The 16,214-nt window shown below is 44.4% G+C and overlaps 1 protein-coding gene across 19 annotated transcripts in view; it reads left to right on the top strand.

The window, feature by feature from the left end:
• The window catches only part of Elavl2 (ELAV like RNA binding protein 2), a 156,675-nt gene that overhangs the window by 15,353 nt on the left and 125,108 nt on the right, over positions 1–16,214 (top strand). For 4 of the 19 annotated variants that reach the window (XM_036178825.1, XM_036178819.1, XM_036178823.1 and 1 more), the window contains exon 1: positions 12,726–12,904. The exons of 3 other annotated variants lie outside the window; for them this stretch is intronic. The gene's annotated coding sequence lies outside the window, so the exon portion shown is untranslated. Of the gene's footprint in view, positions 1–8,274; positions 8,838–11,798; positions 11,899–12,725; positions 12,905–12,937; positions 13,283–13,444; positions 13,508–16,214 lie in introns of those variants that run through there. 12 more of the 19 variants (XM_036178822.1, XM_036178814.1, XM_036178807.1 and 9 more) reach the window with 9 other exon arrangements.

Below are 16,214 nucleotides of genomic sequence, written 5' to 3'. Positions count from 1 at the left end.
ACCTGCTCTCTGTTTCTATTAACCTTAGAAATGTTACCTAAATTCCTCATCCCTCTGCTGTGCTCCTGAAAATGAGACATAATTTATATCCCTCTCACCTCCAGGGGTTACCATGATAAATATGTAAAAGTGCATTGAGCTTTTTGTGATAAAAGGTACTATAAAAATCTAAGGTGTTTTTATTATTATATCAGTCAAATGGGATCTCAGACTCAGTTCCTTTTTGAAGACCCACAACTTTTTATGGGGGAATCATGAAATTGTATTGGGAAATATATTGGAGTCACATAACAGGGCAGACAGAATGTTTTTATGCCTTCTGGGGACTGTAAAACTTGGTTACAATTAGAAATATGAGAATATATTTATCATAGTATCAGGTAGGATATTAATGAGAGCAAATGAAAAATATTTAAGAGCCATATGCAAGGCAGGAATTCTAATTCTGGCTTTATGAAAATAAAAGTGCCCATGATTGTAGTTACTATGTTTTGACCACTTCTTCTTATGCAGGAATTTTGATTTTTTGATGCTCATGACTATATTTAACCTCATAGTGATATTAAATTGATCATCACTATCAATGCTTAATAGATCAGGAAACCAAGGCTTAAAGGTGTTAAGTCGAAGCAAGATTCTATCAGGCAGAGTCAGGAACAAGTGGATGTGTGCTGAAGCCATGGCTCAAGCTCTTAACAGTTTGCAAAATGATAGCTCCAAAAAGGGTGCTATTATGATACCTATTTCAAGGAGAAAATGTCGACAGTCAGGTAATAAAAAAGTTACAGTGCACACACATTCAGAAGACTAAACAGCAGTAACAGCAGAGGCAGGCATACTGTGAATATGCTTTATATAACACATTTACTGAGCTATTTAGATTTCTTAATTTTTCTCTTTTACTAGGGTTTTCTAAAAAGATTAATCTGATTTCCATTAAACACTTAGAGTCTGTAACCCTGTTTTGTTATTCTGGGACATGATGGACACTTAAAGATGCCTGAATCAAACTGAAAGGAGCCTTTTGTCAAAGAGGAGGGGTAAATATTTAGGGACTAGATGGACTGTCACTTAGTTGGCATGAGGATACATGCTATAACCGGCAAGCTGTAATAGCTCTGTCTGATATTTTTGGTAACAGATTCATAATCAGTTACAAACAAAAGTATTACAACTTTTGGGTATTTTAAAATCTTCCAGCAGTTCTGTGTCTGGGGTCACAGAAAGACTCTCTACCTTAACCATTCATCATTTTTTGTTTCCTGCAGATAACTGATTCTAGAAAATCCTTAAAAAATACATTTTATAATCTTGACTATTTTGCTAGTTTTCACCACTGATAATGAACTGCTTAGTCCTTCATAAACAATACCCACACATGTATATATTATTAATTAGTGGCGAAATGGAGATAGGAGTGGCTTTCATATTAATTTCAACACCCAAACAGTTCTCTATTCAATGAAAAAAATCAAGGTTATCTTTTAGTTTTGAAATGTTATAATAATTTAAATTCATGAAATGTCTTTCACCTCACAAATTTGGAATGCATCTTTTAGCTTTGATATAAATTTGTATCTTTAAGAAGTTCTACCTATATTAATAAACAACGGTTTAAACCATTGTTTATATGTATATATGTAAATATATTTATATGTATATATTTTCAATTTGCTTAAGAGAAACAAAAATAGAACCCATACCTTAATTGCTCATTGAACCTGATAATTCAAAATTGTCTTTTTGTGATATGTAGGTAAATATCTTGTTCATATGGATATTGAAGATAATACTATAGTATGGAAATGCAGGAATTTATAAAAAGAATTTTCCTTAACATGCTTATACAGTTGCCATTATTTAAACTTCTATAACATTATAGAAAAAAATAATGCCAAAAAGAATTATTTATATAACTACAGATTTCTGTCTCACTATAGGATACTCAATGATTATATTTAACCTCATAGTGATATTAATCCTTTAATCATTCATGCACACACTTGGTTTTTTTTAAAAAAAAGAAAAACCTAACCATCTGTTCTCTGTGTTACATGATATAAAGGATTTTCATATAGTCGTTCAACAGCAATGTCTTTGAAATCTCATGTCTGATACTGTATTTATTTGTTTATCACTAATGGTGAGCAATCAGATCATTTCAAATTTTAAAAGAACTCTTTTTCATATGGGAAAAAGCGTTTAATAATTATCAAAATGTGATAGAATCTTAAGGTTTTTTTTCCTATTGCTTTTTCTAACAAATTTACCTGTTTTTCCTCACTTCAAAGTGATTAAAACATGCTTTATGTTTTTACTCATGTGCACTCTAGCATTGATCTCAATTTGAGAATTACACAAAATACAAGCAGACTGATTTTCTGAATCTGGATCAGCTATGTGTTGTTGCTTGAAGGTACTTTTTATGATGTGTCTATGACAGAGTATGAATATTGTGGAAAATATACCCTCTTGTACACATCATAACTGGATACCCTGGTCGACTTACAGTTAAGCCACTTAAACAGAGCATAAAGTCCAGTGCCAGGCTGTTAGAGAATCAAGACAATACATCAGGGGTTATATGTTGGTCCTTATGCATATTAAATGGCGAGGGTAACAAGAAAGCAGAGGAGTGTAGAAATACAACCTGCTGTGTGAAAATCTGAATCTGTTACAACACATACCTTGAACGAGTTTCCTCAATTATACTATTGTAATGAGCTGTGTAAGGGGAGGAGCTGAAATACAACTGTCATTTCTACAGACAACTAAGTGGATTCTTTACAGTGGTTGATGGTTTCTCAAGCTACTCTAAAAGGTAGGCCCTTTCAGGGAGCAGGAAGGAGGCCACTTCACTTAGAGACCAAAGGCCAGGTTATCGCCTGGCTTTGGGAAGTCTTGTATCTGGGTTTATGTGTTTTTCTTACAGAGGAAGGAAGATTTTGGAGCCTATTTGGAAGCCAGTTCCTCTGCCCTCTGCCCTCTGCTCTGAGCTAGAGTGCCCTTTCATATCAGGTTGGATTCATTTGTTACTTAAGCTCTGTCTCACCAACTTTATGCCTGAACAGAGTCCCTTTCCCACTACTCACATGGCATCCCTGGCATCCCTTTCCCCGATAAATTTAAAACCTGTTGGACTTTTCCCTTCCACTGCCCCCTATACCATATAAACAACAAAACAAAACACTAAGTCCCACTGCAGGCGCCCCCTCTCTGCCTGCTGAAAGCATTTTAATGTCAGTTTGCTTTCAGAGTCTATCAGCAGCCGACTGCCTCTGCCACCTGAATTTCAATTTCTTAATTCACAGCCCAGATGAAACAGAATGGAGCAGGATCCAGGCTGCCCTCTACATTGGGCTGGGCTTATCAAGCGTGAAGTTTGGCGCTTTGCAAACCTATTCAAGCGATTATCTGTTGAGGACCTCTCCAGCCATCTCCATCTCTGCAGCGGGCTGATAAGACAGCTGTTTCACTAGCCGCGGTCTCCCCGGGCCTCAGTCTTCAGATACAAATCCCGCCTTTGTCACCGTGCCCCGGTGCTGTCGCTTGCACTGTAGGGCAAGGGTTGATCTGAACACACGTGGGGCAAAAATGTGAGTGTGTATGAGAGAGAAGAGGAGGGATGGAAAAAGGAGGGAATGGGAAGGGAGAGCCTGGAGGGAGAGGAAAAGAGTTGGAGACCTCAGGGAGCTGGGGGCAGGGCGCTCGCCCGGCGCAGTTGATGGCTGTGATTGACTGGTTGGTCAGCCCGGCTTTATTATTTCAAATTAGACGTGGATCACACACAAGTGGAAACATAAATCTTCAATATAAGAAAGAGCCTCTGAGCATCGGAAGCAGAGAAACCGTTTCTTCCCAGGTCCGGGTAAAGGGGCGGGCGAAAAGACTGATTGCTACCATCTGAGACAGATGGTTTCCTTTAACTTTGGAAACTGCTATTTTTAATTACTTGTATTAATTTTGCATGAGCTGTATCGGCTGCAGGAGGAAGCTTAGAGAAGGCTGTTAGCATCCCTGAAAGAAACGGACACGAGGCTCTGATTTGCCCTGTATCACCTCCAGTTTTTTCTTTTTTCTTTTTTAACCCTTGCCTGATTGCCTGGAAGCTCCTCTTTACGCTAACAGAGATACGAGTTATCCTCCTAAAAGTTCCTCCTGAGTAACTGACGCAAGAAAATTTGAAGATATTCGTGGGAGCGTTTCGTAAATGATATTTGATCACAGGCTAAAACACAGTGGGGCAGGTGCGACAGATCTTTTTCTGAAATCGGCAGGCAAAGAAGGGCTTAAACAAGAACTTGACTCATGCAAAAATTTTCCCAGGAGAAGAGGGAGACAAGCGGGGTCACAATGTAGGGTCATCTCCCAAGATTTACTGGAAACTAGTATGAATATATATATATATATTTCACAGGAACAGGAACCGGAGGAATTCCCCTCGAGAGTATATTTTGTGTTGTAGCCCTTCCCCTGGAAGAGGAGTTTAGAGACAAGAAAAGGCTGTTCGTGATCTTGCAGTATGTCTTACTAGACACTGTCACTGCTAGAGCATTTGCAATATAAAGGGTCCTTTGCAAAACAGTCCTGAGGTACTCACCTTAAAGGGTGAAAGACATTCCCTCTTTTCCCGGGAGTAAAAACACCCCAGAAAAGGACTAGGGGAGTCAAGGATGAGCTCATGCTGCCATTCCCACTGGACATTTTCAGAATGAGAAACTCTGGAGTAGGCTTGCCAGACTTTTCAGAGATCACCGAGATTTGCATTTATTTGCAAGGACACCATGATGAAAGGCATGCTCCTCCAGGTCAGGGATTGGGGGGTGGGCATAATGGAGGAAGATGCCACACATTCAGGCTCTAACTCTTGGGTTTGTTACCATGACCGAATCCTAACAAAATCGAGCCTAATTCCGAAAAAACCTGTTCCTACGGTGGGCAGTCTCTGCCTCGAATCCATAGAATAAAAGGTTTCCCCAAAGTGCTCTTACCGAGTCTCAAGGAGAGGAACAGAAAATACTATACCAATCTTGCTCTGCAAACTTCACCCTGGCCGCTAAGCTAGTCTCTGTCCATGGTGCTATTTCCTGCCTCATTCTCCTGTGGGCTCTCAGGACCTAAACTCAGAGTAGTGTCCAATATTTCCACAACTTTTCCTGTTTTCCAAACAATGAAAAAAAAAAAAAAGCTGAAATACTCCTTTAAGAAAGAAAGGTAAAAAAGGTAGCGGGCAGGTTATATAATAACAATATTTCTTATGAAGGATTTAAATAGCATTTTTTCCATTATGAACATAAAACCTCTCCAAAGCTCAACAATCAAAAAAGCAGTATTTTAGTTCATTTGAGAGGGTAAACTATTTATAATTTCCAAGACAAGGCAAATGGTAATTAATATACATAGTCAAACCTTTTTATTTACTTACTGTTTTAAAAAGTTACAAAGAGTTTGCAGAGCCTTTGATTATACTCAAGTCACCCTTTCTCCTCCTGTAGAAGGGCTTGTATACAGAAGTTATTTATCTTAAACAACATTGTCCACAACAGCTGTAAGTATTCCTGTGAGGGGCATATTATTTTCTGAGAAAACTTCAGTAAAATAGCCAATTGAATTCTTTAATTTTCAGCCCCAAAAGGCATTACTTTGCAATTTTAGCAACATCCAACTTTTCTCCATGCCTCTAGCAGCTCCCCAAACTCTCTCCTTTCTGCCTCAAGTCAAAACAGTGCTGAGTCTTTGGAGAGAGTGTCAGAGCTAGCATGACTTAATCAGAATTTGAAGATCTTGAAAAATCTGTTCATCTAATGGAAGTTCAGGCACTAAGGATAATTCTTTTTCTTCACTGTGAATCAAGAGGGATTGATTACACTTTGTGCTTAATTTAGATAGGATGCTTGCATATAGTCTTCATTAATTGCTAGAAGTACAGTGACTGTAATGTTTTAGGGTATGACGTGAATTTCAAAGTAAAGTCTACATCGGATATCACTTGTATTAAAGCAGCTGCCATTTAGTTTTATTTTTAAAAGTTAGAAAATGTTGTTTATTTAAAAGTTTTAAAATTTAACAACTGTCATATTTAAGGAGTAAATTACTGTTTTAAGATATTTTCAACTTCCTGAGTAATCCAAGTCTGTGTTGTCTACAGAGAATAGACAACATGTTGAATATAACTATAGTTTGAATATATTTCCTCCTTTGCCAACCAGAGAAAAAGCATATGTATTGAATCCACAGAATTTAGTATTTTTGTGTTTGAATGAACAGTTTTACTATTTTCTATGTAATATCTTTGCTAGTTTCTACCTATAAAAAGGAATTTACATATTTACAAAGGAAAGAATTTTCTTCAAAGTGCTACAATTATATGAACATACACAAATAATGCAGTATCAAAGTGTGAGCATGGTCATAAGGAAAAATATAGTTCATTTCATATACAGTTCTGGATAAATCAAACAGTAGTATACTTTTGCCTAAATGATATTTCTTTGCTTGCACTGAACTGGTAGATGAGAGGAGGCATTGAAGGTATATGGCAGGAGACCCAGGCTCCTGTTATTCAGACTTCTATTGTAAATAGGGATGCAGTCTTTCTTATATTTAGCCTCTTGGTTTCATTTCCTCAAGCTACTGTTTTTTGTTTTCTTAAATTTGCCTGTAGTTTTGCTTGAGACTAGATAATAGTTTTAAGTTGAAATTAAGCTCCAAGGAGCTATTGTTATATAAAAAGCAGGGGGTGGGAACTACCAAATGACAATTATAAATGGTAATTATACATATAGGATTCAGGCCCCTTTTCGCAATGCCAGTTATTGTTATGCAAAGTAATATAACCTAGACACTGTTACACCGGTTAAATGGGAGATAAACAGGTCCTCAGTTCTCTGCCATTAATCATTTATCAAACTCAAGGACACTCTCAAGGAACACTGATTCACTTTCCACTTCCAAGTCATTTGCTCTCAGACCACCTTTCTCTTTCCCTTCTAACCTCCCACCCTCCTGCAATCTTTAATTCTCACCAATGCTGCCCTTCTTTTACACTATCAAAGACAGCACTAGCAGCAAATAAAACAGGTAACATAATTTTTGAGAGAAGATAGATTATGCAAGAAATGTATGTTCTCTCTAGGAAGTTGAGGCTATCTGTCAAAGCTGAAAAATTCCATCTGGAAACAAACTAAGTTAGGTGGCTATTGTTTCTCCTTATAACTCGAGGCAAGCGAGTAACCCCACTTTCACTTAAGGGAAGAAATACATATGAATAAACCTGTATTTCAGCCTTCTGAATATTAATAAAATGTGGTGTTGGAATAAAGGATTCTTAATCCATAAAGCAAAGACACAAACAGCACTTGGTCTACTGGTCAAACTTTTGCATACTCAAAACAACCCTGATAAACTGTCTTCACTGTCAGCAACCCATGTGTGGTCCAAGAACTGTATTGCCAGCAAATGCAGAGGAGTGGCTTGTTCTAGTTTGTATACAACTGCTCTTTTTACCTTCAAGTGAAGGACTTTATCTCCACTCAGTACCTGTTTTTCTGTACAGGATGTTTATGCTACCCCTTCCCTATTCTGACATGAATTGAAAGCCAGTTCAAACTATACAGCTTTAATTGAAACCATTAAAAAAAAATTCATTCTTATTCTAAAGGAGGGAGGGAGGGAGGGAGAGAGGGAGAAGGAGAGGGGGGAAGAGAGAGAGAGAGAGAGAGAGAGAGAGATGTGCACATATTAAAACAGAGAAATACACACAGCTACCTAACCTAACATCTAATACAGATTTACAGATTACTGGAACACAAACGGAAAAAGGCATGCGGACAAGTAATGGGTGTTACGTTCATCCTTCTCAGATCAAAGAGAGGAGCTCTCAATGACTCATACATACCGGACAGTTTACTATTATAAAGAAATATGCCAAAGATGCAGCCGTGGGGGCAAATAAAACGAATCTTTCGGAAGCAGAAAGACTTAAGAGGAAAATAGATGGTGCCATATCGCAAACTCTCATAGTACAGTTCCACCCTCCCACGTTGCTTTCGCCCATCTCTTTTTGCTTCTTGCATTTCCCTTCGCCGCCAGTGTTAAGTGTGTACCTCTCCGCACAACTTACCTTGAAACGGGACTCCATTGAGTTCTCGAGAGTGACACAGGTCTCTAGCCAATCGTCTGGCAGAGCTCCGCCTGGGCGGCCTCAATGGAAGCGTCGGGCCCAATCAGGAACCTGGGGCGATGAGCAAGTTGCGTTGTGGCACGACTCGGCGTATACTTCCGCGCGTGCTGCCCGGGATAGGACTCTGGCAGAGCAGCTGCACACACGGCAGTGCGGAGGCAGAGAAGGGGTTGGTGATACGGTGCTATAAATCTGTGGTCCAGTCCACCTCCCTTTTAAGACGTCCTCCCCCCTTATTTCTGTTCTCACTTAGAGATGCAGCAGCTTACTCCTGTAGCGACCTACTAAAAAGCAACAAGGAGAAAGACATCGTCTTTTTGAAAAAACGTTCTTTCGTCTCTTTTCTTTGTTCCTTGGTTTGTTTTTCTTGCCCCTTTTTGTTTAGTTGAACGGCAATAGGAGGGTAGTCTCTCCGTCTTTTTAAACTCTCTTTTTTAAGTTTCCCCTTCCCCTTTCATATTTTTTTCACAATTTCTTTTAGCATTGGACTTTGGGGTCGAAAACATTTCTTTTTATTTGCTTCTTTTAAGCCGAGCACAGTTTAGGTTTCGTGCTGTCTTAAGAGAACTATCCAGCAGCTTCTTGCTCATCCTTATTGGGAGAACTGCACCGTTACTTTAAAAACACACATACACAAAAACCTTAAGGGAGAAAGGTAAGTTTCGGTTTGGTTTCTTTAATCATTAGTTGCAGCGATGCGCTGGCAAACCCAGAAAACCTGTAAGTGAGCGGAATACAGAATGTGAAGTTAATTGCACATGTTTGCCTCATTTCAAAGCGACTGTTTTTTTTCTTTTCTTTCTTTTCTTTTCTTCTTTTTCTTTTTCTTTCTTTATTTCTTCTTTTTTTATTTCTAGAGGCCAGACTAAAAGATAGTGGACGCATGCTTAACGTACTGAATTTTCGCAAATGTCACTGGCAGAAACTTAAGTGGTAAATGTGGTCAGGATACAGAAGGGCTACAATGGGAAGCTAGATGCTGAGTGAGCTTCGGGGTTGAGGTTGGAAGTTCATTTCGTGGGAAGAGAGGGATAACTTGAATGTTGGGGGGGGGTATGCATGCCTCTACTTTCTCTAAGGAATCAGAGGACTGGGGAAATCAGAAGCCTGGACTTGCTTGCAGGTTAGACCAGGGGAAAAACACCCTCAGCTTAATTGCATTAACCAGATAGCATGTGCTGGGGAGATGGGATTTCCAGATGGAATTTAGATGCTGCACCAGGCAACGAGTTGTAGTTGACTGAAAAAAGTACATACAGCCTGAGGGCTGGGGCTGGGCAGGGGCTAAGGTGGTTAGAAGCTGTCAAAACTCATCTTTGCCAGATACGAGGTCTCTGATTCACGGATTCCAATGATCGTAATTCAGATTTTAAAGAAGATTGCCAATTTGGGGCCGAATCTTTGAGCCTGTGCCGGATATGAGATTCCCTTTGTTCAGAAAAGCGTAAATAAGATCCTTGGAGCTGTGTGTGAGAAGTGGCGGCTGCTTGGGAGCCTCGCGGTGCTGGGCTCTGGGCAGTGGATTCCAAGCCCTGTCCTTGGTCCTACGCAGCGGAGCCCGCCTTCCGGGAGAGGGGGACCCTCTGGCAGCCGCAAGGCATCGCAGCTACCCTGGGAGCTGAGTCGGCTGCATAGCCCTCAGCCCCTCCTCACAGCTCTCCTTCCTCGAGTAGCTATTGTTAAAACTGACGCCGGGAGAAAGATGGTTGGGGACCAGACGCTGGGCAGACAGGCACACGCTTCATTTTAACTTTTGTGGTTTCTCCGGGTGCAGGGGAAACCAGTCGGCTTTCTACTGCGAAAGAGCGAATCCCGGTAGACGTGGGAAAGGGGGAGGATGCTCGCCGGGCGGGGAGGGCGGGGGAGGTGGTGGCGGACCGAGGTGCTGGCTTTGCCTCGGAGAAGTTTAAATTATTGGCACGAGGGGGTGTGGGTGAGTGTGTGCGTGCGAGCGCTGAGTGGTGCTCAAGACGCAAAGTATGGGGGCAAGGTACAAAGCTGGCCCGGGTGTTTCATCTCTTGCTGCTCCCTACCCCACCCACATGCTGGTTCGAAAAGCCAGCACTCTGCCACCCCCCCACCCCGACTCGTCTCTTCCAAGGGCGTGGGGGCTAGGGATGGCAAGGTGGCAGTGCCCACCCTGGAGCTCCGTGGCAGACAGGACTTCTCCTGGCCATTGTTGCTTAATTTATGCCCAGCACGTTGCTACGTACCCACCTATTTCACGTCTATAAAGAATTAATAGGAAAGCTGTACAACTGTGGCAGATTGGAGGGTGGATACGGTCCCCATTTTCTATTTTCAAGTACCCGTTATCAAAACTGACCTCGAGATTGGTTATTTTCTCTCCTAATTATAGCTTCAGGTCTGGCTTTATTGTGTCGAGGGTGAGAAAAATAATCAGCCATTTAGTGTTTACTCTTAACACCACTGGACGGGGATGGATGTCCTGTACTTCCCTGAAATGCACAGGTTCTGCCCCTTCCCCCACCCATGTACAAACATTCCATTTGGCTAAGACTCTCAACCTTCAACCTTTCTCCACACCCTGTTTATTATAGCTATTGCCAGGGAAGTGGGGGTGGGGGGTACATATGTTTTATTTTCTGGGCCTACTATTAACTGCAACCTAAAAAGGTAGGCTTAAAATGAAGGGCGTTAGGGGAGTACAACCTAGACAGTAGTAACCCAATAGATTATCTTCCTAAATGATAATCACTTCCTAAAGGTCAGAAAAAGGGTGTTTCGTGGGGAAAGGAGGGTTATGGATGTTTGTGCCCGGAAAATAATCCTTGTAAAATGGCTTCTTAAATGGGACATCTGAGAGATTTGCCAAAATTGAACAAACAAGTCCATGAAAAAAGAAAAATGTTGAATGTTTCAAAGTCATCATTTAAGAGAGTAATTAAAAAGCTGTTTCTGCTTGTTATCACTGCCGTTCTCTGAACCTGTCTTAGCAGACCCTTGAGTCTCCCCTTCCATCCTCTAACCAAGGGCTTGGGCATTCCCTTTATAAAGCTAACCGGGTTTGGCGTTCTCCAGGAGAACGAAGATTGTAGACAGAAGTGGTTTAGTAGACTTGGAAAGTATCTGTTGAGAGAGGTCCCCTAACTTCAGGCAGACATCTTCAGAAAGTAGAGTGAAGGGCATTGGAAGGGTTTCAGGTCTAGATTAGCAAATTGGGTAGGCCCATTTCTCCCCAACATTTCAAGACTGGCATTCTTAGCAATAATGTATGCCTGGGACAGGAATATTGTAATTAACTGTTTAGAGGGAGGTCAAAGAGGTACAGGCGATTTGAGCGGTTTCCCCAGGAACCCGCACAAAGTCAGTTAAGGTCATTTAATTCTAACTCTGATTTGGGGTGACACAGAAATCCTGATTTGAATCAATTAGCTATTTCTGATGTCCCCAACCTGGATCTCCCAAATTGAGGATGGCCTGTCTCCGTTTTGACCATGATTGTGTTCTCTAATTTACCATGCCTGATTTCACTTCCCTTTAGAGAGTAGATTTGCCTCCCCCACCCCAGCCCTAGGTTAGAGGAGTCCTCCCTCCCCGCCCGTCGCATGGGGGCGGGGAGCGCTGGGCGCCCTTAGCGAACCTTGCTGCATCAAACCCGCATCATGTCCTTGAAGCTGTAACCTCCGTCACGTTCTTGCGGCGACTCGATCGCCCACTGTTCAGTTCTTTCCTCCTGCCTCCCGCAATTTCAGGTAGGTATGACAGGTGATGTTTTTAAATGTAGTTTTCTAGAGGGGAGGGTTAAAACTGAAACCTTTTCAATAATAGAAAAAAAAAAATCCCAGTACGACAGGTGCTCTGGTAATTAAGCCGCCAGGCAGGTGTAAAAAACGTGCGCGGCTCTGTCTCCCAGTCTTGGGTCTGGGTCCAGGGCAGACACAGGTTTTTCGGGGTAAGGGGGGGTTGAGGCGGGTGAGGGAGCGGGCTGGGGATAGTCAGCATTCGGACGCCCCCTCGGAGTTGGGCCTTTTCCTGGCTGGCGCGGGGGTACTGGGAGGATGTGGTTGGTTCACGGCAGGTGCAAGCGTGGTCGAGTGTAGGATTTCCTACTTCACATCTTAAGCAGAGTATAGCACCCCGCACAGGTACTCCGGGCTTATTTAGACCTCAGGCTCTGTCTAGGGAGGTGGGAAAGCGCACCGGGGGCTAAGCTTTTAGTTTTCCGTCGAGGGACAGGACCTTTGGGCTTTGGACGAGGTGTGTGTGTGGGGGGGAGAGCCTCTTAAAAATTCTTGAAAAACACGTATTCTCTGTGTGCATCTAGACCTACTACACTCGGCGCCCGTACCTATGTCCAAAGTGACCCCTGCACAAGCCGGGGTCTCCTGGGTCACTGCTCCGCACCTCTCCGTGTGTCTGCAAACTTGCTCAGGCGGCGCCGGGAAGCCCAACGGAGGACGCCTGGTGGGAGCCTCTGCCCCCGAGGGTGGCGGAGCTGGGCACACGCGGGCCGGCGGGCGGCGTGGCGAGCTCGCCTCAGCCCCGCCTCCTGGCGCGCTGCCAGGCAAGCCCCGCCTCCCCGCCCTGCTACAAACGGCGGGACCGCGGCGCCCCAGCGTCACTGAGGCAGCAGCCGGCCGGTAGGGCGGGGTTCCGCCGGGTTCCAGTCCGCCTTCCCGCCGCCGCCGGCGTGACTCCTGCGAGCCGTGCTGACGGCCGGCGGCGCGAGCCGTGGGAGCTGCAGCCGAGCCGCAGCAGGCAAGTGTGGGGGGCGTGGGTGGGGGCGGGGACGGCCGCTCCTCCGCTGGCTCCAGCCCAGACTCCCGGGCCCGGGACTCGGTGGCCGCCCGCCGCAGCGCTAGGCAGCGTCCGGCTCGCCTCCGCCCCAAGCGCTCTGTGCTTGGTCGGGGCGACAACGCCACCGGCGACGGCGGAGGGAGCGCCCCTCGAAGTTCCTGCAGGGGACCGGGCGCCCGGCGCCGCCCCTCCCGTGGGCGCGGGTCGGCGGTGGGGCGGCGGGAGCAGAGTGGGCCTGGGAGCAGAGCCGGGGCTGGTGGCGCCAGCGGCGCGCACGGGCGTGGACGTACCCTGCACCACGGCGTGTAGCGCCACCGGGGAAACTGCGCCCAGACGCAGGTGAGTGCATTGGAGGGAGTGTGGGGGAGGGGGCTTCCCGCCCCAGCGCCGGCTTCCTGTGGCGCCTGCGGCCGCCTTGTGGGAGGGAGGACAGGCAGCTGCTCTTCGTGCGGGAGCGCGGCGTGCAGGAGCGCGGCGGCGGCGGCGGCGGTGTCGGTGTTTGGGACGGTGGTGCCCACCTGGGACGGCGTCTGGAGACTTGGAGAGGCCACGCGGTGCGCCGGGGTAGCGTGAGGCCGTGGGCACTCGGGGCGGGAGCGGTGGCGATCCCTTTTGCGTGTTAGGCGCAGTCGCGCGAGGTGGCAGCCGGCGACCGCATCCCCGGGCTGCGCGCTACTGGCGCGAAGCGCGCGGATGCTCTGCTCCGCAGGCTTCGGGTTGAGCTAGCTTACCCGGTGTAGGTGGCTCCCCGTGATTCCCGCATTTGCTCCAGACGTGTGCCGGCTAAAATCTCCGAGGCCTTGGTGCAAGACTAGTGAGCGCACTCGGGGGAAGACTGAAGGAGCCAGGCGGACCAACCTAACTGAGTTTACCAGCAGGTGCGGCAGTGACCGTGACCAGCGGTCATTCCACGGAGAAGCCCACCAGTTAGTACAGGGCCAGAGCGCAAACAACCATGCCTCTAGGTGTGAGCTGAGCCTGGAGTTTCACCTGTCCAAACCGTCATTTACAATTGTATGCATATTTAATATTCCATCTTTATAATGAAAATTTCCATCTTCTGTCTTCTCTTTACATTTTCTGGAATTGTGGAAAAGGGAGGAATTGCGACCAGTTATGTGCTTTCTTTTAATTCCTTCCCCCAAAGAACGGTGCTTAGCACTGCCGAGATATAGTACCTTCCGAAAGGACAAAAGAGCCTTAAAAACAGTTTTTCTTTCCATCTTACCCTGAATAATTCTGTCTTCACAAAAACGCAGCCCAGTGTCAAAACTTAAAGCAAAAAGTCATTGACTTGATTGCCAGTTTTGGGTGTTTTCCCCATTCTCCTCATTGAAACCCTCCTGTTTGAAATATTGCTTAGTTGCGTTAGAACGCAGCCGTGCCTAGAACCGTTTGTCCAGATTCCTCGAGTTTCATATTTGTGCTAGGTGGTGATTTTTTGGTACAAGCTGACCTGGAGTCTCCATTTTGGCAAACAGGTGTAAAGCTCTCCTGGCTCTCCACCTTCTTTCTTATCTGGCGCTTTGGGTATGCAAATGGAGACCATTTGCTGGATGGCTCTGAGTATTCCTCTATTTCTTTTCCAGCTGTTATTGGTAGGGGCTAGAAAAATCCATAACGAAACACATTCCTTTCACCCCACCAATCCCTTTCGTGTGTGTGTGTGTGTGTGTGTGTGTGTGTGTGTGTGTGTGTGTGTCTTCTGTTATTAAAACTGGCTCCTTGTTGCCTATTTGAGTGACGGCGTTGTCACTTAACAAGGTTTGAGGGAATTTTTGTTTGTTTCTGCCTCAGAGAGGGAAGCTTGAGTATTTAGCCTCTAGTTCCCCGCCAGTTCTCAAGTGTTTCCTCCACAGGGTAGTTAGTGCATGGTGTTGGGAATTAAGCTGCTTACATGACTTGTGTACAATAAATACCCAGTACTGCTCAGTGCGCTAGCCCACCTGTTCACAGTGGCTCCTGTTTGACCTACCTAGGCCTAAGATGGGTCAGTCGTTGGAAGTCTGAATTGGTTTTTAGTTAGTTTCTCTCCACAAAGTTTAGTTCTGGTTTTTGTGATTTTAATTAAGACCTGACGCCTAGCCTCATAGGGTAGGTTAAGGGAGACCTGTGCCACAAGCCACAATTCTTCCATCCTAGTCCTTGCCGGAATCTATGTTCTGTGTGGGCAGATGGTTTGGTCCGAGCCCTAGAAACTACCCTCAGCTATTGGTACGTCTCTTGTTAACATAAATATATATAATAAATTTTTTTCTTTCCCATTTTCTCTTCTAGAAGCAAGTCCCAAGTTCTCTTAAAGGACACAGCAGAGCCATCCAGAATACTCTGACTGCTAAGTTACAATCACATGTTTCTCTTGACTTGAAAAAAATTTTTTAAACTAGTGACATTTTTCTGGTATTATGTGCATGATATAAGAGCACCAGCACCACATGGTGACTTGTCCTCAGTCCCTGCCCCTGAAGGACCATATACTCTGAAATACACTGGTCATTTTTAATTGCTCGTCTGCCGGGTGGTGTCAGTTCTTTGGCTCTCCTTTGAGATTGTATTAAGTCGACCATGTTGTCACATTCTTATTAGCACCTTTATTGCCCATGATATTTATTTGGAAGAAGGGGAAAGTGGAGAGCTGCTAGCCTGATTAGGCTTATCTGGCTCTTTGGTAAAATTCCTTGTGTCTTTAACCCTTCCTCTGAGCCTGTAAGACAAAACCAAAGGCAATTGTGTTACCATTGACTGGGGTGTGGTACCTCTGTGTAGGTAGGGTTACCTTGGGCCTAAATGTTATAACTGTCCTTCAGGGGGAAAAAACATGCCAGCAGTCTACCTGGATCTTCAGCTGGACAGACCATATCCCACATTTCTGGCAGTTTTGTTTTTAATTTAGCATAGTACTTTTTTAGAGTCAGGGCTGCCTTAAGCACTCTGAGATCTGAACAGTTTTATAACTACCCGGCTCCCCGCCCCTTGCCTTAGACATTTTGAAATTAAGATTTTTTTTTGAACAAAAGCACTCTTTTTATTTTGTGTTGTGACCTACAGATTAGCTTAGCCTGGTTAGGTACTTTCTTATTTGTGTGGTCATTCTGTTGATGATAAATAACTGTATGCAGGCTCTGTGTACTTACTGGGATGCCACACCCTGCTCTGGAGGACACTAAATAAATTGAATGGTCACTTGTTTGGACCAGTGTCATTTACTTATGGGACTCACTGAAACCCACATGTGGTTTAATGACAAACCTGCTATTGCATATTCTAATAT

This window comes from Onychomys torridus, chromosome 2 (genome assembly GCF_903995425.1).
Source record: "Onychomys torridus chromosome 2, mOncTor1.1, whole genome shotgun sequence".
Taxonomy (NCBI): domain Eukaryota; kingdom Metazoa; phylum Chordata; class Mammalia; order Rodentia; family Cricetidae; genus Onychomys; species Onychomys torridus.
This window is presented reverse-complemented; position numbering and strand designations above follow the sequence as displayed.